Genomic DNA, 18,337 nt, shown 5'->3' on the forward strand with positions numbered 1-18,337 from the left:
TGCCGTTAAGGCTACTAACACACCGGGACGTGATACACTGTCACTCGGAAATTTTGGAAATGAGTAGTAACGCATTGGTGGTTCAGTGGTAGAATTCTCGCCTGCCACGCGGGAGACCGGGGTTCGATTCCCCGCCAATGCATCGTGTTTTACCTACACCAGAAAATACCCTCCGTAAAAAAGAAAGGAAGGAAAATAAATAAAAAAACATAGCTGAGGAAAAGTGCTACGGCTGCTTGCATTCACCACCTCAAACCGCCCTGCTGGGCAGTGATAAAATGCCGAGACCCGGGATTGAACCAGGGACCTTCAGATCTTCAGTCTGACGCTCTCCCAACTGAGCTATCTCGGCCATGATCAATTCTATCACATGGCAAAGGTCTGTACGTTGTGATAGACACTTGACCAGATCAAAAAGAATGTTTGAAGATTCGCTGCGAGTAAGGTTCGAACCTACGCGGGAAGATCCCATTAGATTTCAAGTCTAACGCCTTAACCACTCGGCCATCGCAGCAGAAATTGCTGGGTAACCAGAATAATTCACCAGCTCACCACTCAGGTGCCGAAGAGGACAAAAAGGACGGAATCCACGCACAGGGTTTATAACATCAACGCGTGAGAGAGCAACTTAACTTAAAAAAATGTACACTTCCCGCACCGGGAATCGAACCCGGGCCGCCTGGCTAAACAAACACTCTCATTTTGTGATAACATCATTGTGATGGGGGACATAAACATTGATTTTTCATTTTTGGCTAAACAAAACACTCTCATTTTGTGATAACATCATTGTGATGGGGGACATAAACATTGATACTCATAATAAAAATGAAATAATAAATTATCATTACATAACTTCTCTTTGCGATACTTTTGACCTAAAAAACTTAGTCAAAGACAAAACATGTTTTGCAAGTGAACAAGGAACATCAATTGATGTTATTTTAACAAATAAACAAAGGTCTTTTCAAAACACTATGGTTACTGAGACTGGACTCAGTGACCATCATCTGATGATTACAACTTTCCTAAGATCTCATCTGGTAAGATTGAAACCAAAACTAATTGTTTATAGAAGTAACAGAAAGTTTGATAAGAGAAAGTTTCTTTCTGATGTTAGGAATACACGTTTTGATTTTAATGAAAATGACCCTGCTTCAAATTACGACCACTTGACAAAAACGTTTAGTTCTATTATTGAAAAGCATGCCCCGTTAAAACAGAAACTGCTCAGGGGAAATGAAGCACCTTTTATGAATAAAGAACTTAGGCAAGCCATTTATACCAGGTCAAGATTTAAAAACCGATACAATAAAGATCCTACTGAAGAAAACAAGATTAACTATAAAAAACAACGAAATAAGTGTGTTGGACTCAGAAAGAAAGCCATAAAAATGTATTTTAAAAATGTTATAGATTCTGGGATTGTAGAAAATAAAACTTTTTGGAAAACTATTAAGCCGTTTATAACCAATAAAAGTGGTTTGAACAATGATAACATTATGATTATCAAAGATGGTGCTCAGATAACCAATGACAGTGAGCTTGCTGAATTATTTAATGAACACTATATTAACATTGTAGAAAAAAGTAGTGGAACCAAGCCAATATCAATTGATTATCGAAATTCCTTAGACAAAGAGAGACTAATTAATGAGATAATTAAAACATACGAGAGTCATCCGAGTATTGTCAAAATTAAAGCCTGCAACGAAAATATAAATTTTTTTAACTTTGAGGAGGTAGATGACAACACAATCAAAAAACTTTTTACTAATTTAAACATAAATTCCTCTCCAGGTAGAGACAAAATACCCCCAAAGCTTGTGAAGTTAGCTAGTGAATATCTGATTGGCCCATTGAAAAATGCTATAAACAGCAGCATAAAATTGAATATTTTTCCCGATGGAGCCAAACGTGCAACGGTAGCACCTCTTGACAAAGGAGGCAAAGACAAACATAGCATTAAAAATTTTAGACCTGTCAGTGTGTTGAATGTATTTTCAAAATTCTATGAAAACATAATGAAGGATCAAATCATGTCTTTCATAGAATCGAAACTTTCAATATTTTTGTCAGCCTATCGGAAAAACTATAACACACAGCATGTCTTAATTCGTTTACTAGAAGAATGGAAAAAAAAACTTGATAAGAATTACGTGGTTGGTGCAGTCTTAATGGATCTATCAAAAGCATTCGATTGTGTGCCACATGATTTACTAATCGCTAAACTTGAGGCATATGGATTTGAAATTAATGCCCTGAAATTTGTCCTGTCATACCTAACAAATAGAGAACAATCTACTCGTATAAACGGACACTACAGTCTTTTCCAAATGATTCTTTCAGGCGTGCCGCAAGGATCAATCTTAGGCCCGATAATTTTTAATATTTTTCTTAACGATATTTTTCTTTTTATAACCAGAAGTGACCTACACAACTATGCTGATGATAATACATTGTCAAGCTTTTCCAATTCAATTCCAAACCTCATTAAAATTTTAGAAGGTGAGTCTGAGCAGGCGTTAGCATGGCTACATGAAAATAAAATGATTGCTAACCCTGACAAATTTCAATGCATTATAATCAGCAAAGATAGGATAGAAAACACAAGTAGTAAACTGATAAGAATCGGAGATAAAAACATATATTCGCAAGACACAGTCAAACTGTTAGGAGTTAAAATTGACAATAACCTTAGATTTGATCAGCACTTAAATGAGGTTTGCAAGAAAGCATCTGCGCAACTAAATGCTTTGTATAGATTTAAAAACATACTTCCTTTTAAAGCTAAGAGTGTCTTAGCAGAAAGTTTTGTGTATTCAAACTTTAACTACTGTCCACTTATTTGGAATTTCTCATCTTCAAAATCACTTTCTAGGGTCGAAAAACTCCATAAGCGAGCCCTAAAATTTGTAGATAGCGGATATTCAGAGAGAAAAGAAAGGTACATTTCTACCAAGAACAAAAGTAACTACATGAAAATTATGCGAATACGAAATCTATGTATAGAGATTTTTAAATCTCTTAATAATTTAAATCCGCCATTTATGTTAGACATCTTTCAACGCAGCGAAACAAACAGGCCAGTACGAAGTCAATATTTAAATAATCTTAAAACATTGAACTTTAATACAAAAAATTTTGGGGAAAAATGTCTTCGCTCATTGGGGCCTAAAATTTGGAATACTTTACCTTCCGAATTGAAAAGTTGTAACAGCCTTAAAAAATTTAAAACGAAACTAAAGGAGTATGATTTCAGTCACTCGGTCTATTTAAATATTTTTTCTTAATTTTTATACATTTTTCATAAAACCATAAACAAATTTTTGTCGGATTTGATTAGTTTCCTGTATATTTATAAGTATGTATTTATTTATTTTTTTATATCAGGAAGCTATATGTACATAGTTATTTCTCCGACGTTAAATAAATTAAGAAGAAGAAGAACCAGAAATCCTAACCACTAGACCATGCGGGACACATTCGCACCACTAAGTAATTTAGATGTCATGCTTTTTCTGACAATTTGAACTAGCTCTGTCTTTCTGTTCGTGTCAAAAACACCTTTTTGCGTCCGCTGCGAGTAGGATTCGAACCTACGCGGGAAGATCCCATTTGATTTCTAGTCAAACGCCTTAACCACTCGGCCATCGCAGCCTGACAAACCGCTGGCCATTGCCACAAGGCCGACCAGAAAGCACAACATTACTGCTAAAGGCACTGCCCGGATTTGAACCGGGGATCTCCTGTTTACTAGACAGGCGCTTTAACCGCTAAGCCACAGCGCCTGCCTGTTGGGAGATTTTGAAAATCTCAATATCACACGTCTGAAATGCCGTTAAGGCTACTAACACACCGGGACGTGATACACTGTCACTCGGAAATTTTGGAAATGAGTAGTAACGCATTGGTGGTTCAGTGGTAGAATTCTCGCCTGCCACGCGGGAGACCGGGGTTCGATTCCCCGCCAATGCATCGTGTTTTACCTACACCAGAAAATACCCTCCGTAAAAAAGAAAGGAAGGAAAATAAATAAAAAAACATAGCTGAGGAAAAGTGCTACGGCTGCTTGCATTCACCACCTCAAACCGCCCTGCTGGGCAGTGATAAAATGCCGAGAGCCGGGATTGAACCAGGGACCTTCAGATCTTCAGTCTGACGCTCTCCCAACTGAGCTATCTCGGCCATGATCAATTCTATCACATGGCAAAGGTCTGTACGTTGTGATAGACACTTGACCAGATCAAAAAGAATGTTTGAAGATTCGCTGCGAGTAGGGTTCGAACCTACGCGGGAAGATCCCATTAGATATCAAGTCTAACGCCTTAACCACTCGGCCATCGCAGCAGAAATTGCTGGGTAACCAGAATAATTCACCAGCTCACCACTCAGGTGCCGAAGAGGACAAAAAGCCAACTAGTAGGGGACACCCGGGTTTGAACCAGGGACCTCTCGATCTGCAGTCGAATGCTCTACCACTGAGCTATATCCCCAGCCAAGGACGGAATCCACGCACAGGGTATATAACATCAACGCGTGAGAGAGCAACTTAACTTAAAAAATGTACACTTCCCGCACCGGGAATCGAACCCGGGCCGCCTGGGTGAAAACCAGAAATCCTAACCACTAGACCATGCGGGACACATTCGCACCACTAAGTAATTTAGATGTCATGCTTTTTCTGACAATTTGAACTAGCTCTGTCTTTCTGTTCGTGTCAAAAACACCTTTTTGCGTCCGCTGCGAGTAGGATTCGAACCTACGCGGGAAGATCCCATTTGATTTCTAGTCAAACGCCTTAACCACTCGGCCATCGCAGCCTGACAAACCGCTGGCCATTGCCACAAGGCCGACCAGAAAGCACAACATTACTGCTAAAGGCACTGCCCGGATTTGAACCGGGGATCTCCTGTTTACTAGACAGGCGCTTTAACCGCTAAGCCACAGCGCCTGCCTGTTGGGAGAATTTGAAAATCTCAATATCACACGTCTGAAATGCCGTTAAGGCTACTAACACACCGGGACGTGATACACTGTCACTCGGAAATTTTGGAAATGAGTAGTAACGCATTGGTGGTTCAGTGGTAGAATTCTCGCCTGCCACGCGGGAGACCGGGGTTCGATTCCCCGCCAATGCATCGTGTTTTACCTACACCAGAAAATACCCTCCGTAAAAAAGAAAGGAAGGAAAATAAATAAAAAAACATAGCTGAGGAAAAGTGCTACGGCTGCTTGCATTCACCACCTCAAACCGCCCTGCTGGGCAGTGATAAAATGCCGAGAGCCGGGATTGAACCAGGGACCTTCAGATCTTCAGTCTGACGCTCTCCCAACTGAGCTATCTCGGCCATGATCAATTCTATCACATGGCAAAGGTCTGTACGTTGTGATAGACACTTGACCAGATCAAAAAGAATGTTTGAAGATTCGCTGCGAGTAGGGTTCGAACCTACGCGGGAAGATCCCATTAGATTTCAAGTCTAACGCCTTAACCACTCGGCCATCGCAGCAGAAATTGCTGGGTAACCAGAATAATTCACCAGCTCACCACTCAGGTGCTGAAGAGGACAAAAAGCCAACTAGTAGGGGACACCCGGGTTTGAACCAGGGACCTCTCGATCTGCAGTCGAATGCTCTACCACTGAGCTATATCCCCAGCCAAGGACGGAATCCACGCACAGGGTATATAACATCAACGCGTGAGAGAGCAACTTAACTTAAAAAATGTACACTTCCCGCACCGGGAATCGAACCCGGGCCGCCTGGGTGAAAACCAGAAATCCTAACCACTAGACCATGCGGGACACATTCGCACCACTAAGTAATTTAGATGTCATGCTTTTTCTGACAATTTGAACTAGCTCTGTCTTTCTGTTCGTGTCAAAAACACCTTTTTGCGTCCGCAGCGAGTAGGATTCGAACCTACGCGGGAAGATCCCATTTGATTTCTAGTCAAACGCCTTAACCACTCGGCCATCGCAGCCTGACAAACCGCTGGCCATTGCCACAAGGCCGACCAGAAAGCACAACATTACTGCTAAAGGCACTGCCCGGATTTGAACCGGGGATCTCCTGTTTACTAGACAGGCGCTTTAACCGCTAAGCAACAGCGCCTGCCTGTTGGGAGATTTTGAAAATCTCAATATCACACGTCTGAAATGCCGTTAAGGCAACTAACACACCGGGACGTGATACACTGTCACTCGGAAATTTTGGAAATGAGTAGTAACGCATTGGTGGTTCAGTGGTAGAATTCTCGCCTGCCACGCGGGAGACCGGGGTTCGATTCCCCGCCAATGCATCGTGTTTTACCTACACCAGAAAATACCCTCCGTAAAAAAGAAAGGAAGGAAAATAAATAAAAAAACATAGCTGAGGAAAAGTGCTACGGCTGCTTGCATTCACCACCTCAAACCGCCCTGCTGGGCAGTGATAAAATGCCGAGACCCGGGATTGAACCAGGGACCTTCAGATCTTCAGTCTGACGCTCTCCCAACTGAGCTATCTCGGCCATGATCAATTCTATCACATGGCAAAGGTCTGTACGTTGTGATAGACACTTGACCAGATCAAAAAGAATGTTTGAAGATTCGCTGCGAGTAGGGTTCGAACCTACGCGGGAAGATCCCATTAGATTTCAAGTCTAACGCCTTAACCACTCGGCCATTGCAGCAGAAATTGCTGGGTAACCAGAATAATTCACCAGCTCACCACTCAGGTGCCGAAGAGGACAAAAAGCCAACTAGTAGGGGACACCCGGGTTTGGACCAGGGACCTCTCGATCTGCAGTCGAATGCTCTACCACTGAGCTATATCCCCAGCCAAGGACGGAATCCACGCACAGGGTATATAACATCAACGCGTGAGAGAGCAACTTAACTTAAAAAATGTACACTTCCCGCACCGGGAATCGAACCCGGGCCTCCTGGGTGAAAACCAGAAATCCTAACCACTAGACCATGCGGGACACATTCGCACCACTAAGTAATTTAGATGTCATGCTTTTTCTGACAATTTGAACTAGCTCTGTCTTTCTGTTCGTGTCAAAAACACCTTTTTGAGTCCGCTGCGAGTAGGATTCGAACCTACGCGGGAAGATCCCATTTGATTTCTAGTCAAACGCCTTAACCACTCGGCCATCGCAGCCTGACAAACCGCTGGCCATTGCCACAAGGCCGACCAGAAAGCACAACATTACTGCTAAAGGCACTGCCCGGATTTGAACCGGGGATCTCCTGTTTACTAGACAGGCGCTTTAACCGCTAAGCCACAGCGCCTGCCTGTTGGGAGATTTTGAAAATCTCAATATCACACGTCTGAAATGCCGTTAAGGCTACTAACACACCGGGATGTGATACACTGTCACTCGGAAATTTTGGAAATGAGTAGTAACGCATTGGTGGTTCAGTGGTAGAATTCTCGCCTGCCACGCGGGAGACCGGGGTTCGATTCCCCGCCAATGCATCGTGTTTTACCTACACCAGAAAATACCCTCCGTAAAAAAGAAAGGAAGGAAAATAAATAAAAAAACATAGCTGAGGAAAAGTGCTACGGCTGCTTGCATTCACCACCTCAAACCGCCCTGCTGGGCAGTGATAAAATGCCGAGAGCCGGGATTGAACCAGGGACCTTCAGATCTTCAGTCTGACGCTCTCCCAACTGAGCTATCTCGGCCATGATCAATTCTATCACATGGCAAAGGTCTGTACGTTGTGATAGACACTTGACCAGATCAAAAAGAATGTTTGAAGATTCGCTGCGAGTAGGGTTCGAACCTACGCGGGAAGATCCCATTAGATTTCAAGTCTAACGCCTTAACCACTCGGCCATCGCAGCAGAAATTGCTGGGTAACCAGAATAATTCACCAGCTCACCACTCAGGTGCCGAAGAGGACAAAAAGCCAACTAGTAGGGGACACCCGGGTTTGGACCAGGGACCTCTCGATCTGCAGTCGAATGCTCTACCACTGAGCTATATCCCCAGCCAAGGACGAAATCCACGCACAGGGTATATAACATCAACGCGTGAGAGAGCAACTTAACTTAAAAAATGTACACTTCCCGCACCGGGAATCGAACCCGGGCCGCCTGGGTGAAAACCAGAAATCCTAACCACTAGACCATGCGGGACACATTCGCACCACTAAGTAATTTAGATGTCATGCTTTTTCTGACAATTTGAACTAGCTCTGTCTTTCTGTTCGTGTCAAAAACACCTTTTTGCGTCCGCTGCGAGTAGGATTCGAACCTACGCGGGAAGATCCCATTTGATTTCTAGTCAAACGCCTTAACCACTCGGCCATCGCAGCCTGACAAACCGCTGGCCATTGCCACAAGGCCGACCAGAAAGCACAACATTACTGCTAAAGGCACTGCCCGGATTTGAACCGGGGATCTCCTGTTTACTAGACAGGCGCTTTAACCGCTAAGCCACAGCGCCTGCCTGTTGGGAGATTTTGAAAATCTCAATATCACACGTCTGAAATGCCGTTAAGGCTACTAACACACCGGGACGTGATACACTGTCACTCGGAAATTTTGGAAATGAGTAGTAACGCATTGGTGGTTCAGTGGTAGAATTCTCGCCTGCCACGCGGGAGACCGGGGTTCGATTCCCCGCCAATGCATCGTGTTTTACCTACACCAGAAAATACCCTCCGTAAAAAAGAAAGGAAGGAAAATAAATAAAAAACATAGCTGAGGAAAAGTGCTACGGCTGCTTGCATTCACCACCTCAAACCGCCCTGCTGGGCAGTGATAAAATGCCGAGAGCCGGGATTGAACCAGGGACCTTCAGATCTTCAGTCTGACGCTCTCCCAACTGAGCTATCTCGGCCATGATCAATTCTATCACATGGCAAAGGTCTGTACGTTGTGATAGACACTTGACCAGATCAAAAAGAATGTTTGAAGATTCGCTGCGAGTAGGGTTCGAACCTACGCGGGAAGATCCCATTAGATTTCAAGTCTAACGCCTTAACCACTCGGCCATCGCAGCAGAAATTGCTGGGTAACCAGAATAATTCACCAGCTCACCACTCAGGTGCCGAAGAGGACAAAAAGCCAACTAGTAGGGGACACCCGGGTTTGAACCAGGGACCTCTCGATCTGCAGTCGAATGCTCTACCACTGAGCTATATCCCCAGCCAAGGACGGAATCCACGCACAGGGTATATAACATCAACGCGTGAGAGAGCAACTTAACTTAAAAAATGTACACTTCCCGCACCGGGAATCGAACCCGGGCCGCCTGGGTGAAAACCAGAAATCCTAACCACTAGACCATGCGGGACACATTCGCACCACTAAGTAATTTAGATGTCATGCTTTTTCTGACAATTTGAACTAGCTCTGTCTTTTTGTTCGTGTCAAAAACACCTTTTTGCGTCCGCTGCGAGTAGGATTCGAACCTACGCGGGAAGATCCCATTTGATTTCTAGTCAAACGCCTTAACCACTCGGCCATCGCAGCCTGACAAACCGCTGGCCATTGCCACAAGGCCGACCAGAAAGCACAACATTACTGCTAAAGGCACTGCCCGGATTTGAACCGGGGATCTCCTGTTTACTAGACAGGCGCTTTAACCGCTAAGCCACAGCGCCTGCCTGTTGGGAGATTTTGAAAATCTCAATATCACACGTCTGAAATGCCGTTAAGGCTACTAACACACCGGGACGTGATACACTGTCACTCGGAAATTTTGGAAATGAGTAGTAACGCATTGGTGGTTCAGTGGTAGAATTCTCGCCTGCCACGCGGGAGACCGGGGTTCGATTCCCCGCCAATGCATCGTGTTTTACCTACACCAGAAAATACCCTCCGTAAAAAAGAAAGGAAGGAAAATAAATAAAAAAACATAGCTGAGGAAAAGTGCTACGGCTGCTTGCATTCACCACCTCAAACCGCCCTGCTGGGCAGTGATAAAATGCCGAGACCCGGGATTGAACCAGGGACCTTCAGATCTTCAGTCTGACGCTCTCCCAACTGAGCTATCTCGGCCATGATCAATTCTATCACATGGCAAAGGTCTGTACGTTGTGATAGACACTTGACCACATCAAAAAGAATGTTTGAAGATTCGCTGCGAGTAGGGTTCGAACCTACGCGGGAAGATCCCATTAGATTTCAAGTCTAACGCCTTAACCACTCGGCCATCGCAGCAGAAATTGCTGGGTAACCAGAATAATTCACCAGCTCACCACTCAGGTGCCGGAGAGGACAAAAAGCCAACTAGTAGGGGACACCCGGGTTTGGACCAGGGACCTCTCGATCTGCAGTCGAATGCTCTACCACTGAGCTATATCCCCAGCCAAGGACGGAATCCACGCACAGGGTATATAACATCAACGCGTGAGAGAGCAACTTAACTTAAAAAATGTACACTTCCCGCACCGGGAATCGAACCCGGGCCGCCTGGGTGAAAACCAGAAATCCTAACCACTAGACCATGCGGGACACATTCGCACCACTAAGTAATTTAGATGTCATGCTTTTTCTGACAATTTGAACTAGCTCTGTCTTTCTGTTCGTGTCAAAAACACCTTTTTGCGTCCGCTGCGAGTAGGATTCGAACCTACGCGGGAAGATCCCATTTGATTTCTAGTCAAACGCCTTAACCACTCGGCCATCGCAGCCTGACAAACCGCTGGCCATTGCCACAAGGCCGACCAGAAAGCACAACATTACTGCTAAAGGCACTGCCCGGATTTGAACCGGGGATCTCCTGTTTACTAGACAGGCGCTTTAACCGCTAAGCCACAGCGCCTGCCTGTTGGGAGATTTTGAAAATCTCAATATCACACGTCTGAAATGCCGTTAAGGCTACTAACACACCGGGACGTGATACACTGTCACTCGGAAATTTTGGAAATGAGTAGTAACGCATTGGTGGTTCAGTGGTAGAATTCTCGCCTGCCACGCGGGAGACCGGGGTTCGATTCCCCGCCAATGCATCGTGTTTTACCTACACCAGAAAATACCCTCCGTAAAAAAGAAAGGAAGGAAAATAAATAAAAAAACATAGCTGAGGAAAAGTGCTACGGCTGCTTGCATTCACCACCTCAAACCGCCCTGCTGGGCAGTGATAAAATGCCGAGAGCCGGGATTGAACCAGGGACCTTCAGATCTTCAGTCTGACGCTCTCCCAACTGAGCTATCTCGGCCATGATCAATTCTATCACATGGCAAAGGTCTGTACGTTGTGATAGACACTTGACCAGATCAAAAAGAATGTTTGAATATTCGCTGCGAGTAGGGTTCGAACCTACGCGGGAAGATCCCATTAGATTTCAAGTCTAACGCCTTAACCACTCGGCCATCGCAGCAGAAATTGCTGGGTAACCAGAATAATTCACCAGCTCACCACTCAGGTGCCGAAGAGGACAAAAAGCCAACTAGTAGGGGACACCCGGGTTTGAACCAGGGACCTCTCGATCTGCAGTCGAATGCTCTACCACTGAGCTATATCCCCAGCCAAGGACGGAATCCACGCACAGGGTATATAACATCAACGCGTGAGAGAGCAACTTAACTTAAAAAATGTACACTTCCCGCACCGGGAATCGAACCCGGGCCGCCTGGGTGAAAACCAGAAATCCTAACCACTAGACCATGCGGGACACATTCGCACCACTAAGTAATTTAGATGTCATGCTTTTTCTGACAATTTGAACTAGCTCTGTCTTTCTGTTCGTGTCAAAAACACCTTTTTGCGTCCGCTGCGAGTAGGATTCGAACCTACGCGGGAAGATCCCATTTGATTTCTAGTCAAACGCCTTAACCACTCGGCCATCGCAGCCTGACAAACCGCTGGCCATTGCCACAAGGCCGACCAGAAAGCACAACATTACTGCTAAAGGCACTGCCCGGATTTGAACCGGGGATCTCCTGTTTACTAGACAGGCGCTTTAACCGCTAAGCCACAGCGCCTGCCTGTTGGGAGATTTTGAAAATCTCAATATCACACGTCTGAAATGCCGTTAAGGCTACTAACACACCGGGACGTGATACACTGTCACTCGGAAATTTTGGAAATGAGTAGTAACGCATTGGTGGTTCAGTGGTAGAATTCTCGCCTGCCACGCGGGAGACCGGGGTTCGATTCCCCGCCAATGCATCGTGTTTTACCTACACCAGAAAATACCCTCCGTAAAAAAGAAAGGAAGGAAAATAAATAAAAAAACATAGCTGAGGAAAAGTGCTACGGCTGCTTGCATTCACCACCTCAAACCGCCCTGCTGGGCAGCGATAAAATGCCGAGACCCGGGATTGAACCAGGGACCTTCAGATCTTCAGTCTGACGCTCTCCCAACTGAGCTATCTCGGCCATGATCAATTCTATCACATGGCAAAGGTCTGTACGTTGTGATAGACACTTGACCAGATCAAAAAGAATGTTTGAAGAGTCGCTGCGAGTAGGGTTCGAACCTACGCGGGAAGATCCCATTAGATTTCAAGTCTAACGCCTTAACCACTCGGCCATCGCAGCAGAAATTGCTGGGTAACCAGAATAATTCACCAGCTCACCACTCAGGTGCCGAAGAGGACAAAAAGCCAACTAGTAGGGGACACCCGGGTTTGAACCAGGGACCTCTCGATCTGCAGTCGAATGCTCTACCACTGAGCTATATCCCCAGCCAAGGACGGAATCCACGCACAGGGTATATAACATCAACGCGTGAGAGAGCAACTTAACTTAAAAAATGTACACTTCCCGCACCGGGAATCGAACCCGGGCCGCCTGGGTGAAAACCAGAAATCCTAACCACTAGACCATGCGGGACACATTCGCAGCACTAAGTAATTTAGATGTCATGCTTTTTCTGACAATTTGAACTAGCTCTGTCTTTCTGTTCGTGTCAAAAACACCTTTTTGCGTCCGCTGCGAGTAGGATTCGAACCTACGCGGGAAGATCCCATTTGATTTCTAGTCAAACGCCTTAACCACTCGGCCATCGCAGCCTGACAAACCGCTGGCCATAGCCACAAGGCCGACCAGAAAGCACAACATTACTGCTAAAGGCACTGCCCGGATTTGAACCGGGGATCTCCTGTTTACTAGACAGGCGCTTTAACCGCTAAGCCACAGCGCCTGCCTGTTGGGAGATTTTGAAAATCTCAATATCACACGTCTGAAATGCCGTTAAGGCTACTAACACACCGGGACGTGATACACTGTCACTCGGAAATTTTGGAAATGAGTAGTAACGCATTGGTGGTTCAGTGGTAGAATTCTCGCCTGCCACGCGGGAGACCGGGGTTCGATTCCCCGCCAATGCATCGTGTTTTACCTACACCAGAAAATACCCTCCGTAAAAAAGAAAGGAAGGAAAATAAATAAAAAAACATAGCTGAGGAAAAGTGCTACGGCTGCTTGCATTCACCACCTCAAACCGCCCTGCTGGGCAGTGATAAAATGCCGAGACCCGGGATTGAACCAGGGACCTTCAGATCTTCAGTCTGACGCTCTACCAACTGAGCTATCTCGGCCATGATCAATTCTATCACATGGCAAAGGTCTGTACGTTGTGATAGACACTTGACCAGATCAAAAAGAATGTTTGAAGATTCGCTGCGAGTAGGGTTCGAACCTACGCGGGAAGATACCATTAGATTTCAAGTCTAACGCCTTAACCACTCGGCCATCGCAGCAGAAATTGCTGGGTAACCAGAATAATTCACCAGCTCACCACTCAGGTGCCGGAGAGGACAAAAAGCCAACTAGTAGGGGACACCCGGGTTTGGACCAGGGACCTCTCGATCTGCAGTCGAATGCTCTACCACTGAGCTATATCCCCAGCCAAGGACGGAATCCACGCACAGGGTATATAACATCAACGCGTGAGAGAGCAACTTAACTTAAAAATGTACACTTCCCGCACCGGGAATCGAACCCGGGCCGCCTGGGTGAAAACCAGAAATCCTAACCACTAGACCATGCGGGACACATTCGCACCACTAAGTAATTTAGATGTCATGCTTTTTCTGACAATTTGAACTAGCTCTGTCTTTCTGTTCGTGTCAAAAACACCTTTTTGCGTCCGCTGCGAGTAGGATTCGAACCTACGCGGGAAGATCCCATTTGATTTCTAGTCAAACGCCTTAACCACTCGGCCATCGCAGCCTGACAAACCGCTGGCCATTGCCACAAGGCCGACCAGAAAGCACAACATTACTGCTAAAGGCACTGCCCGGATTTGAACCGGGGATCTCCTGTTTACTAGACAGGCGCTTTAACCGCTAAGCCACAGCGCCTGCCTGTTGGGAGATTTTGAAAATCTCAATATCACACGTCTGAAATGCCGTTAAGGCTACTAACACACCGGGACGTGATACACTGTCACTCGGAAATTTTGGAAATGAGTAGTAACGCATTGGTGGTTCAGTGGTAGAATTCTCGCCTGCCACGCGGGAGACCGGGGTTCGATTCCCCGCCAATGCATCGTGTTTTACCTACACCAGAAAATACCCTCCGTAAAAAAGAAAGGAAGGAAAATAAATAAAAAAACATAGCTGAGGAAAAGTGCTACGGCTGCTTGCATTCACCACCTCAAACCGCCCTGCTGGGCAGTGATAAAATGCCGAGAGCCGGGATTGAACCAGGGACCTTCAGATCTTCAGTCTGACGCTCTCCCAACTGAGCTATCTCGGCCATGATCAATTCTATCACATGGCAAAGGTCTGTACGTTGTGATAGACACTTGACCAGATCAAAAAGAATGTTTGAAGATTCGCTGCGAGTAGGGTTCGAACCTACGCGGGAAGATCCCATTAGATTTCAAGTCTAACGCCTTAACCACTCGGCCATCGCAGCAGAAATTGCTGGGTAACCAGAATAATTCACCAGCTCACCACTCAGGTGCCGAAGAGGACAAAAAGCCAACTAGTAGGGGACACCCGGGTTTGAACCAGGGACCTCTCGATCTGCAGTCGAATGCTCTACCACTGAGCTATATCCCCAGCCAAGGACGGAATCCACGCACAGGGTATATAACATCAACGCGTGAGAGAGCAACTTAACTTAAAAAATGTACACTTCCCGCACCGGGAATCGAACCCGGGCCGCCTGGGTGAAAACCAGAAATCCTAACCACTAGACCATGCGGGACACATTCGCACCACTAAGTAATTTAGATGTCATGCTTTTTCTGACAATTTGAACTAGCTCTGTCTTTCTGTTCGTGTCAAAAACACCTTTTTGCGTCCGCTGCGAGTAGGATTCGAACCTACGCGGGAAGATCCCATTTGATTTCTAGTCAAACGCCTTAACCACTCGGCCATCGCAGCCTGACAAACCGCTGGCCATTGCCACAAGGCCGACCAGAAAGCACAACATTACTGCTAAAGGCACTGCCCGGATTTGAACCGGGGATCTCCTGTTTACTAGACAGGCGCTTTAACCGCTAAGCCACAGCGCCTGCCTGTTGGGAGATTTTGAAAATCTCAATATCACAGGTCTGAAATGCCGTTAAGGCTACTAACACACCGGGACGTGATACACTGTCACTCGGAAATTTTGGAAATGAGTAGTAACGCATTGGTGGTTCAGTGGTAGAATTCTCGCCTGCCACGCGGGAGACCGGGGTTCGATTCCCCGCCAATGCATCGTGTTTTACCTACACCAGAAAATACCCTCCGTAAAAAAGAAAGGAAGGAAAATAAATAAAAAAACATAGCTGAGGAAAAGTGCTACGGCTGCTTGCATTCACCACCTCAAACCGCCCTGCTGGGCAGCGATAAAATGCCGAGACCCGGGATTGAACCAGGGACCTTCAGATCTTCAGTCTGACGCTCTCCCAACTGAGCTATCTCGGCCATGATCAATTCTATCACATGGCAAAGGTCTGTACGTTGTGATAGACACTTGACCAGATCAAAAAGAATGTTTGAAGAGTCGCTGCGAGTAGGGTTCGAACCTACGCGGGAAGATCCCATTAGATTTCAAGTCTAACGCCTTAACCACTCGGCCATCACAGCAGAAATTGCTGGGTAACCAGAATAATTCACCAGCTCACCACTCAGGTGCCGAAGAGGACAAAAAGCCAACTAGTAGGGGACACCCGGGTTTGAACCAGGGACCTCTCGATCTGCAGTCGAATGCTCTACCACTGAGCTATATCCCCAGCCAAGGACGGAATCCACGCACAGGGTATATAACATCAACGCGTGAGAGAGCAACTTAACTTAAAAAATGTACACTTCCCGCACCGGGAATCGAACCCGGGCCGCCTGGGTGAAAACCAGAAATCCTAACCACTAGACCATGCGGGACACATTCGCAGCACTAAGTAAGTTAGATGTCATGCTTTTTCTGACAATTTGAACTAGCTCTGTCTTTCTGTTCGTGTCAAAAACACCTTTTTGCGTCCGCTGCGAGTAGGATTCGAACCTACGCGGGAAGATCCCATTTGATTTCTAGTCAAACGCCTTAACCACTCGGCCATCGCAGCCTGACAAACCGCTGGCCATTGCCACAAGGCCGACCAGAAAGCACAACATTACTGCTAAAGGCACTGCCCGGATTTGAACCGGGGATCTCCTGTTTACTAGACAGGCGCTTTAACCGCTAAGCCACAGCGCCTGCCTGTTGGGAGATTTTGAAAATCTCAATATCACACGTCTGAAATGCCGTTAAGGCTACTAACACACCGGGACGTGATACACTGTCACTCGGAAATTTTGGAAATGAGTAGTAACGCATTGGTGGTTCAGTGGTAGAATTCTCGCCTGCCACGCGGGAGACCGGGGTTCGATTCCCCGCCAATGCATCGTGTTTTACCTACACCAGAAAATACCCTCCGTAAAAAAGAAAGGAAGGAAAATAAATAAAAAAACATAGCTGAGGAAAAGTGCTACGGCTGCTTGCATTCACCACCTCAAACCGCCCTGCTGGGCAGTGATAAAATGCCGAGAGCCGGGATTGAACCAGGGACCTTCAGATCTTCAGTCTGACGCTCTCCCAACTGAGCTATCTCGGCCATGATCAATTCTATCACATGGCAAAGGTCTGTACGTTGTGATAGACACTTGACCAGATCAAAAAGAATGTTTGAAGATTCGCTGCGAGTAGGGTTCGAACCTACGCGGGAAGATCCCATTAGATTTCAAGTCTAACGCCTTAACCACTCGGCCATCGCAGCAGAAATTGCTGGGTAACCAGAATAATTCACCAGCTCACCACTCAGGTGCCGAAGAGGACAAAAAGCCAACTAGTAGGGGACACCCGGGTTTGAACCAGGGACCTCTCGATCTGCAGTCGAATGCTCTACCACTGAGCTATATCCCCAGCCAAGGACGGAATCCACGCACAGGGTATATAACATCAACGCGTGAGAGAGCAACTTAACTTAAAAAATGTACACTTCCCGCACCGGGAATCGAACCCGGGCCGCCTGGGTGAAAACCAGAAATCCTAACCACTAGACCATGCGGGACACATTCGCACCACTAAGTAATTTAGATGTCATGCTTTTTCTGACAATTTGAACTAGCTCTGTCTTTCTGTTCGTGTCAAAAACACCTTTTTGCGTCCGCTGCGAGTAGGATTCGAACCTACGCGGGAAGATCCCATTTGATTTCTAGTCAAACGCCTTAACCACTCGGCCATCGCAGCCTGACAAACCGCTGGCCATTGCCACAAGGCCGACCAGAAAGCACAACATTACTGCTAAAGGCACTGCCCGGATTTGAACCGGGGATCTCCTGTTTACTAGACAGGCGCTTTAACCGCTAAGCCACAGCGCCTGCCTGTTGGGAGATTTTGAAAATCTCAATATCACACGTCTGAAATGCCGTTAAGGCTACTAACACACCGGGACGTGATATACTGTCACTCGGAAATTTTGGAAATGAGTAGTAACGCATTGGTGGTTCAGTGGTAGAATTCTCGCCTGCCACGCGGGAGACCGGGGTTCGATTCCCCGCCAATGCATCGTGTTTTACCTACACCAGAAAATACCCTCCGTAAAAAAGAAAGGAAGGAAAATAAATAAAAAAACATAGCTGAGGAAAAGTGCTACGGCTGCTTGCATTCACCACCTCAAACCGCCCTGCTGGGCAGTGATAAAATGCCGAGACCCGGGATTGAACCAGGGACCTTCAGATCTTCAGTCTGACGCTCTCCCAACTGAGCTATCTCGGCCATGATCAATTCTATCACATGGCAAAGGTCTGTACGTTGTGATAGACACTTGACCAAATCAAAAAGAATGTTTGAAGATTCGCTGCGAGTAGGGTTCGAACCTACGCGGGAAGATCCCATTAGATTTCAAGTCTAACGCCTTAACCACTCGGCCATCGCAGCAGAAATTGCTGGGTAACCAGAATAATTCACCAG

The 18,337-nt window shown here is 46.2% G+C and overlaps 74 non-coding genes across 74 annotated transcripts; 14 read left to right on the forward strand and 60 right to left on the reverse strand.

Annotated features, from left to right (window-relative positions):
- Nucleotides 1-71: 71 nt before the first annotated feature.
- Trnag-gcc (transfer RNA glycine (anticodon GCC)) lies at nucleotides 72-142 on the forward strand. Its single transcript has one exon. It is a non-coding gene; the product is annotated as a tRNA-Gly (tRNA).
- A 137-nt stretch (nucleotides 143-279) lies between these two features.
- Nucleotides 280-352, reverse strand: Trnaf-gaa (transfer RNA phenylalanine (anticodon GAA)). Its single transcript has one exon. It is a non-coding gene; the product is annotated as a tRNA-Phe (tRNA).
- A 3,226-nt stretch (nucleotides 353-3,578) lies between these two features.
- Nucleotides 3,579-3,660, reverse strand: Trnas-aga (transfer RNA serine (anticodon AGA)). The gene has a single exon. It is a non-coding gene; the product is annotated as a tRNA-Ser (tRNA).
- A 58-nt stretch (nucleotides 3,661-3,718) lies between these two features.
- On the reverse strand, nucleotides 3,719-3,791 carry Trnat-agu (transfer RNA threonine (anticodon AGU)). Its single transcript has one exon. It is a non-coding gene; the product is annotated as a tRNA-Thr (tRNA).
- A 116-nt stretch (nucleotides 3,792-3,907) lies between these two features.
- Trnag-gcc (transfer RNA glycine (anticodon GCC)) lies at nucleotides 3,908-3,978 on the forward strand. Its single transcript has one exon. It is a non-coding gene; the product is annotated as a tRNA-Gly (tRNA).
- Nucleotides 3,979-4,424: 446 nt separating this feature from the next.
- On the reverse strand, nucleotides 4,425-4,496 carry Trnac-gca (transfer RNA cysteine (anticodon GCA)). The gene has a single exon. It is a non-coding gene; the product is annotated as a tRNA-Cys (tRNA).
- A 76-nt stretch (nucleotides 4,497-4,572) lies between these two features.
- On the reverse strand, nucleotides 4,573-4,644 carry Trnae-uuc (transfer RNA glutamic acid (anticodon UUC)). Its single transcript has one exon. It is a non-coding gene; the product is annotated as a tRNA-Glu (tRNA).
- Nucleotides 4,645-4,741: 97 nt separating this feature from the next.
- Nucleotides 4,742-4,823, reverse strand: Trnas-aga (transfer RNA serine (anticodon AGA)). Its single transcript has one exon. It is a non-coding gene; the product is annotated as a tRNA-Ser (tRNA).
- A 58-nt stretch (nucleotides 4,824-4,881) lies between these two features.
- On the reverse strand, nucleotides 4,882-4,954 carry Trnat-agu (transfer RNA threonine (anticodon AGU)). Its single transcript has one exon. It is a non-coding gene; the product is annotated as a tRNA-Thr (tRNA).
- A 116-nt stretch (nucleotides 4,955-5,070) lies between these two features.
- Nucleotides 5,071-5,141, forward strand: Trnag-gcc (transfer RNA glycine (anticodon GCC)). Its single transcript has one exon. It is a non-coding gene; the product is annotated as a tRNA-Gly (tRNA).
- Nucleotides 5,142-5,431: 290 nt separating this feature from the next.
- On the reverse strand, nucleotides 5,432-5,513 carry Trnas-uga (transfer RNA serine (anticodon UGA)). The gene has a single exon. It is a non-coding gene; the product is annotated as a tRNA-Ser (tRNA).
- Nucleotides 5,514-5,587: 74 nt separating this feature from the next.
- On the reverse strand, nucleotides 5,588-5,659 carry Trnac-gca (transfer RNA cysteine (anticodon GCA)). Its single transcript has one exon. It is a non-coding gene; the product is annotated as a tRNA-Cys (tRNA).
- A 76-nt stretch (nucleotides 5,660-5,735) lies between these two features.
- Trnae-uuc (transfer RNA glutamic acid (anticodon UUC)) lies at nucleotides 5,736-5,807 on the reverse strand. Its single transcript has one exon. It is a non-coding gene; the product is annotated as a tRNA-Glu (tRNA).
- A 426-nt stretch (nucleotides 5,808-6,233) lies between these two features.
- Nucleotides 6,234-6,304, forward strand: Trnag-gcc (transfer RNA glycine (anticodon GCC)). The gene has a single exon. It is a non-coding gene; the product is annotated as a tRNA-Gly (tRNA).
- Nucleotides 6,305-6,441: 137 nt separating this feature from the next.
- Trnaf-gaa (transfer RNA phenylalanine (anticodon GAA)) lies at nucleotides 6,442-6,514 on the reverse strand. Its single transcript has one exon. It is a non-coding gene; the product is annotated as a tRNA-Phe (tRNA).
- Nucleotides 6,515-6,898: 384 nt separating this feature from the next.
- Trnae-uuc (transfer RNA glutamic acid (anticodon UUC)) lies at nucleotides 6,899-6,970 on the reverse strand. Its single transcript has one exon. It is a non-coding gene; the product is annotated as a tRNA-Glu (tRNA).
- A 97-nt stretch (nucleotides 6,971-7,067) lies between these two features.
- Nucleotides 7,068-7,149, reverse strand: Trnas-aga (transfer RNA serine (anticodon AGA)). Its single transcript has one exon. It is a non-coding gene; the product is annotated as a tRNA-Ser (tRNA).
- Nucleotides 7,150-7,207: 58 nt separating this feature from the next.
- On the reverse strand, nucleotides 7,208-7,280 carry Trnat-agu (transfer RNA threonine (anticodon AGU)). The gene has a single exon. It is a non-coding gene; the product is annotated as a tRNA-Thr (tRNA).
- Nucleotides 7,281-7,396: 116 nt separating this feature from the next.
- Nucleotides 7,397-7,467, forward strand: Trnag-gcc (transfer RNA glycine (anticodon GCC)). The gene has a single exon. It is a non-coding gene; the product is annotated as a tRNA-Gly (tRNA).
- A 290-nt stretch (nucleotides 7,468-7,757) lies between these two features.
- On the reverse strand, nucleotides 7,758-7,839 carry Trnas-uga (transfer RNA serine (anticodon UGA)). Its single transcript has one exon. It is a non-coding gene; the product is annotated as a tRNA-Ser (tRNA).
- Nucleotides 7,840-8,061: 222 nt separating this feature from the next.
- Trnae-uuc (transfer RNA glutamic acid (anticodon UUC)) lies at nucleotides 8,062-8,133 on the reverse strand. The gene has a single exon. It is a non-coding gene; the product is annotated as a tRNA-Glu (tRNA).
- A 97-nt stretch (nucleotides 8,134-8,230) lies between these two features.
- On the reverse strand, nucleotides 8,231-8,312 carry Trnas-aga (transfer RNA serine (anticodon AGA)). The gene has a single exon. It is a non-coding gene; the product is annotated as a tRNA-Ser (tRNA).
- Nucleotides 8,313-8,370: 58 nt separating this feature from the next.
- Nucleotides 8,371-8,443, reverse strand: Trnat-agu (transfer RNA threonine (anticodon AGU)). Its single transcript has one exon. It is a non-coding gene; the product is annotated as a tRNA-Thr (tRNA).
- Nucleotides 8,444-8,559: 116 nt separating this feature from the next.
- Trnag-gcc (transfer RNA glycine (anticodon GCC)) lies at nucleotides 8,560-8,630 on the forward strand. Its single transcript has one exon. It is a non-coding gene; the product is annotated as a tRNA-Gly (tRNA).
- A 289-nt stretch (nucleotides 8,631-8,919) lies between these two features.
- Nucleotides 8,920-9,001, reverse strand: Trnas-uga (transfer RNA serine (anticodon UGA)). Its single transcript has one exon. It is a non-coding gene; the product is annotated as a tRNA-Ser (tRNA).
- A 74-nt stretch (nucleotides 9,002-9,075) lies between these two features.
- On the reverse strand, nucleotides 9,076-9,147 carry Trnac-gca (transfer RNA cysteine (anticodon GCA)). The gene has a single exon. It is a non-coding gene; the product is annotated as a tRNA-Cys (tRNA).
- Nucleotides 9,148-9,223: 76 nt separating this feature from the next.
- On the reverse strand, nucleotides 9,224-9,295 carry Trnae-uuc (transfer RNA glutamic acid (anticodon UUC)). The gene has a single exon. It is a non-coding gene; the product is annotated as a tRNA-Glu (tRNA).
- Nucleotides 9,296-9,392: 97 nt separating this feature from the next.
- Trnas-aga (transfer RNA serine (anticodon AGA)) lies at nucleotides 9,393-9,474 on the reverse strand. The gene has a single exon. It is a non-coding gene; the product is annotated as a tRNA-Ser (tRNA).
- A 58-nt stretch (nucleotides 9,475-9,532) lies between these two features.
- Trnat-agu (transfer RNA threonine (anticodon AGU)) lies at nucleotides 9,533-9,605 on the reverse strand. The gene has a single exon. It is a non-coding gene; the product is annotated as a tRNA-Thr (tRNA).
- A 116-nt stretch (nucleotides 9,606-9,721) lies between these two features.
- Nucleotides 9,722-9,792, forward strand: Trnag-gcc (transfer RNA glycine (anticodon GCC)). The gene has a single exon. It is a non-coding gene; the product is annotated as a tRNA-Gly (tRNA).
- Nucleotides 9,793-9,929: 137 nt separating this feature from the next.
- Nucleotides 9,930-10,002, reverse strand: Trnaf-gaa (transfer RNA phenylalanine (anticodon GAA)). Its single transcript has one exon. It is a non-coding gene; the product is annotated as a tRNA-Phe (tRNA).
- An 80-nt stretch (nucleotides 10,003-10,082) lies between these two features.
- On the reverse strand, nucleotides 10,083-10,164 carry Trnas-uga (transfer RNA serine (anticodon UGA)). The gene has a single exon. It is a non-coding gene; the product is annotated as a tRNA-Ser (tRNA).
- A 222-nt stretch (nucleotides 10,165-10,386) lies between these two features.
- On the reverse strand, nucleotides 10,387-10,458 carry Trnae-uuc (transfer RNA glutamic acid (anticodon UUC)). The gene has a single exon. It is a non-coding gene; the product is annotated as a tRNA-Glu (tRNA).
- A 97-nt stretch (nucleotides 10,459-10,555) lies between these two features.
- Nucleotides 10,556-10,637, reverse strand: Trnas-aga (transfer RNA serine (anticodon AGA)). The gene has a single exon. It is a non-coding gene; the product is annotated as a tRNA-Ser (tRNA).
- A 58-nt stretch (nucleotides 10,638-10,695) lies between these two features.
- Nucleotides 10,696-10,768, reverse strand: Trnat-agu (transfer RNA threonine (anticodon AGU)). Its single transcript has one exon. It is a non-coding gene; the product is annotated as a tRNA-Thr (tRNA).
- A 116-nt stretch (nucleotides 10,769-10,884) lies between these two features.
- Trnag-gcc (transfer RNA glycine (anticodon GCC)) lies at nucleotides 10,885-10,955 on the forward strand. The gene has a single exon. It is a non-coding gene; the product is annotated as a tRNA-Gly (tRNA).
- Nucleotides 10,956-11,245: 290 nt separating this feature from the next.
- On the reverse strand, nucleotides 11,246-11,327 carry Trnas-uga (transfer RNA serine (anticodon UGA)). Its single transcript has one exon. It is a non-coding gene; the product is annotated as a tRNA-Ser (tRNA).
- Nucleotides 11,328-11,401: 74 nt separating this feature from the next.
- Trnac-gca (transfer RNA cysteine (anticodon GCA)) lies at nucleotides 11,402-11,473 on the reverse strand. The gene has a single exon. It is a non-coding gene; the product is annotated as a tRNA-Cys (tRNA).
- Nucleotides 11,474-11,549: 76 nt separating this feature from the next.
- Trnae-uuc (transfer RNA glutamic acid (anticodon UUC)) lies at nucleotides 11,550-11,621 on the reverse strand. The gene has a single exon. It is a non-coding gene; the product is annotated as a tRNA-Glu (tRNA).
- A 97-nt stretch (nucleotides 11,622-11,718) lies between these two features.
- Trnas-aga (transfer RNA serine (anticodon AGA)) lies at nucleotides 11,719-11,800 on the reverse strand. The gene has a single exon. It is a non-coding gene; the product is annotated as a tRNA-Ser (tRNA).
- A 58-nt stretch (nucleotides 11,801-11,858) lies between these two features.
- Nucleotides 11,859-11,931, reverse strand: Trnat-agu (transfer RNA threonine (anticodon AGU)). Its single transcript has one exon. It is a non-coding gene; the product is annotated as a tRNA-Thr (tRNA).
- A 116-nt stretch (nucleotides 11,932-12,047) lies between these two features.
- Trnag-gcc (transfer RNA glycine (anticodon GCC)) lies at nucleotides 12,048-12,118 on the forward strand. Its single transcript has one exon. It is a non-coding gene; the product is annotated as a tRNA-Gly (tRNA).
- Nucleotides 12,119-12,255: 137 nt separating this feature from the next.
- Trnaf-gaa (transfer RNA phenylalanine (anticodon GAA)) lies at nucleotides 12,256-12,328 on the reverse strand. The gene has a single exon. It is a non-coding gene; the product is annotated as a tRNA-Phe (tRNA).
- Nucleotides 12,329-12,408: 80 nt separating this feature from the next.
- Trnas-uga (transfer RNA serine (anticodon UGA)) lies at nucleotides 12,409-12,490 on the reverse strand. The gene has a single exon. It is a non-coding gene; the product is annotated as a tRNA-Ser (tRNA).
- A 74-nt stretch (nucleotides 12,491-12,564) lies between these two features.
- Trnac-gca (transfer RNA cysteine (anticodon GCA)) lies at nucleotides 12,565-12,636 on the reverse strand. The gene has a single exon. It is a non-coding gene; the product is annotated as a tRNA-Cys (tRNA).
- A 76-nt stretch (nucleotides 12,637-12,712) lies between these two features.
- Nucleotides 12,713-12,784, reverse strand: Trnae-uuc (transfer RNA glutamic acid (anticodon UUC)). The gene has a single exon. It is a non-coding gene; the product is annotated as a tRNA-Glu (tRNA).
- A 97-nt stretch (nucleotides 12,785-12,881) lies between these two features.
- On the reverse strand, nucleotides 12,882-12,963 carry Trnas-aga (transfer RNA serine (anticodon AGA)). The gene has a single exon. It is a non-coding gene; the product is annotated as a tRNA-Ser (tRNA).
- Nucleotides 12,964-13,021: 58 nt separating this feature from the next.
- On the reverse strand, nucleotides 13,022-13,094 carry Trnat-agu (transfer RNA threonine (anticodon AGU)). The gene has a single exon. It is a non-coding gene; the product is annotated as a tRNA-Thr (tRNA).
- A 116-nt stretch (nucleotides 13,095-13,210) lies between these two features.
- Trnag-gcc (transfer RNA glycine (anticodon GCC)) lies at nucleotides 13,211-13,281 on the forward strand. The gene has a single exon. It is a non-coding gene; the product is annotated as a tRNA-Gly (tRNA).
- Nucleotides 13,282-13,418: 137 nt separating this feature from the next.
- Trnaf-gaa (transfer RNA phenylalanine (anticodon GAA)) lies at nucleotides 13,419-13,491 on the reverse strand. The gene has a single exon. It is a non-coding gene; the product is annotated as a tRNA-Phe (tRNA).
- A 383-nt stretch (nucleotides 13,492-13,874) lies between these two features.
- On the reverse strand, nucleotides 13,875-13,946 carry Trnae-uuc (transfer RNA glutamic acid (anticodon UUC)). The gene has a single exon. It is a non-coding gene; the product is annotated as a tRNA-Glu (tRNA).
- A 97-nt stretch (nucleotides 13,947-14,043) lies between these two features.
- Trnas-aga (transfer RNA serine (anticodon AGA)) lies at nucleotides 14,044-14,125 on the reverse strand. Its single transcript has one exon. It is a non-coding gene; the product is annotated as a tRNA-Ser (tRNA).
- Nucleotides 14,126-14,183: 58 nt separating this feature from the next.
- On the reverse strand, nucleotides 14,184-14,256 carry Trnat-agu (transfer RNA threonine (anticodon AGU)). The gene has a single exon. It is a non-coding gene; the product is annotated as a tRNA-Thr (tRNA).
- A 116-nt stretch (nucleotides 14,257-14,372) lies between these two features.
- Nucleotides 14,373-14,443, forward strand: Trnag-gcc (transfer RNA glycine (anticodon GCC)). The gene has a single exon. It is a non-coding gene; the product is annotated as a tRNA-Gly (tRNA).
- A 290-nt stretch (nucleotides 14,444-14,733) lies between these two features.
- Nucleotides 14,734-14,815, reverse strand: Trnas-uga (transfer RNA serine (anticodon UGA)). Its single transcript has one exon. It is a non-coding gene; the product is annotated as a tRNA-Ser (tRNA).
- Nucleotides 14,816-14,889: 74 nt separating this feature from the next.
- Nucleotides 14,890-14,961, reverse strand: Trnac-gca (transfer RNA cysteine (anticodon GCA)). The gene has a single exon. It is a non-coding gene; the product is annotated as a tRNA-Cys (tRNA).
- A 76-nt stretch (nucleotides 14,962-15,037) lies between these two features.
- On the reverse strand, nucleotides 15,038-15,109 carry Trnae-uuc (transfer RNA glutamic acid (anticodon UUC)). Its single transcript has one exon. It is a non-coding gene; the product is annotated as a tRNA-Glu (tRNA).
- A 97-nt stretch (nucleotides 15,110-15,206) lies between these two features.
- Nucleotides 15,207-15,288, reverse strand: Trnas-aga (transfer RNA serine (anticodon AGA)). Its single transcript has one exon. It is a non-coding gene; the product is annotated as a tRNA-Ser (tRNA).
- Nucleotides 15,289-15,346: 58 nt separating this feature from the next.
- Nucleotides 15,347-15,419, reverse strand: Trnat-agu (transfer RNA threonine (anticodon AGU)). The gene has a single exon. It is a non-coding gene; the product is annotated as a tRNA-Thr (tRNA).
- A 116-nt stretch (nucleotides 15,420-15,535) lies between these two features.
- On the forward strand, nucleotides 15,536-15,606 carry Trnag-gcc (transfer RNA glycine (anticodon GCC)). Its single transcript has one exon. It is a non-coding gene; the product is annotated as a tRNA-Gly (tRNA).
- A 137-nt stretch (nucleotides 15,607-15,743) lies between these two features.
- On the reverse strand, nucleotides 15,744-15,816 carry Trnaf-gaa (transfer RNA phenylalanine (anticodon GAA)). The gene has a single exon. It is a non-coding gene; the product is annotated as a tRNA-Phe (tRNA).
- Nucleotides 15,817-16,052: 236 nt separating this feature from the next.
- Nucleotides 16,053-16,124, reverse strand: Trnac-gca (transfer RNA cysteine (anticodon GCA)). The gene has a single exon. It is a non-coding gene; the product is annotated as a tRNA-Cys (tRNA).
- A 76-nt stretch (nucleotides 16,125-16,200) lies between these two features.
- Nucleotides 16,201-16,272, reverse strand: Trnae-uuc (transfer RNA glutamic acid (anticodon UUC)). The gene has a single exon. It is a non-coding gene; the product is annotated as a tRNA-Glu (tRNA).
- A 97-nt stretch (nucleotides 16,273-16,369) lies between these two features.
- Nucleotides 16,370-16,451, reverse strand: Trnas-aga (transfer RNA serine (anticodon AGA)). The gene has a single exon. It is a non-coding gene; the product is annotated as a tRNA-Ser (tRNA).
- Nucleotides 16,452-16,509: 58 nt separating this feature from the next.
- On the reverse strand, nucleotides 16,510-16,582 carry Trnat-agu (transfer RNA threonine (anticodon AGU)). Its single transcript has one exon. It is a non-coding gene; the product is annotated as a tRNA-Thr (tRNA).
- Nucleotides 16,583-16,698: 116 nt separating this feature from the next.
- Trnag-gcc (transfer RNA glycine (anticodon GCC)) lies at nucleotides 16,699-16,769 on the forward strand. The gene has a single exon. It is a non-coding gene; the product is annotated as a tRNA-Gly (tRNA).
- A 290-nt stretch (nucleotides 16,770-17,059) lies between these two features.
- On the reverse strand, nucleotides 17,060-17,141 carry Trnas-uga (transfer RNA serine (anticodon UGA)). Its single transcript has one exon. It is a non-coding gene; the product is annotated as a tRNA-Ser (tRNA).
- A 74-nt stretch (nucleotides 17,142-17,215) lies between these two features.
- On the reverse strand, nucleotides 17,216-17,287 carry Trnac-gca (transfer RNA cysteine (anticodon GCA)). Its single transcript has one exon. It is a non-coding gene; the product is annotated as a tRNA-Cys (tRNA).
- Nucleotides 17,288-17,363: 76 nt separating this feature from the next.
- Trnae-uuc (transfer RNA glutamic acid (anticodon UUC)) lies at nucleotides 17,364-17,435 on the reverse strand. Its single transcript has one exon. It is a non-coding gene; the product is annotated as a tRNA-Glu (tRNA).
- Nucleotides 17,436-17,532: 97 nt separating this feature from the next.
- On the reverse strand, nucleotides 17,533-17,614 carry Trnas-aga (transfer RNA serine (anticodon AGA)). The gene has a single exon. It is a non-coding gene; the product is annotated as a tRNA-Ser (tRNA).
- Nucleotides 17,615-17,672: 58 nt separating this feature from the next.
- Nucleotides 17,673-17,745, reverse strand: Trnat-agu (transfer RNA threonine (anticodon AGU)). The gene has a single exon. It is a non-coding gene; the product is annotated as a tRNA-Thr (tRNA).
- A 116-nt stretch (nucleotides 17,746-17,861) lies between these two features.
- Trnag-gcc (transfer RNA glycine (anticodon GCC)) lies at nucleotides 17,862-17,932 on the forward strand. The gene has a single exon. It is a non-coding gene; the product is annotated as a tRNA-Gly (tRNA).
- A 137-nt stretch (nucleotides 17,933-18,069) lies between these two features.
- On the reverse strand, nucleotides 18,070-18,142 carry Trnaf-gaa (transfer RNA phenylalanine (anticodon GAA)). Its single transcript has one exon. It is a non-coding gene; the product is annotated as a tRNA-Phe (tRNA).
- An 80-nt stretch (nucleotides 18,143-18,222) lies between these two features.
- On the reverse strand, nucleotides 18,223-18,304 carry Trnas-uga (transfer RNA serine (anticodon UGA)). Its single transcript has one exon. It is a non-coding gene; the product is annotated as a tRNA-Ser (tRNA).
- Between the last annotated feature and the right edge of the window lie 33 nt (nucleotides 18,305-18,337).

The sequence above is a fragment of the Hydractinia symbiolongicarpus genome, chromosome 2, assembly GCF_029227915.1.
Source record: "Hydractinia symbiolongicarpus strain clone_291-10 chromosome 2, HSymV2.1, whole genome shotgun sequence".
Lineage (NCBI taxonomy): Eukaryota > Metazoa > Cnidaria > Hydrozoa > Anthoathecata > Hydractiniidae > Hydractinia > Hydractinia symbiolongicarpus.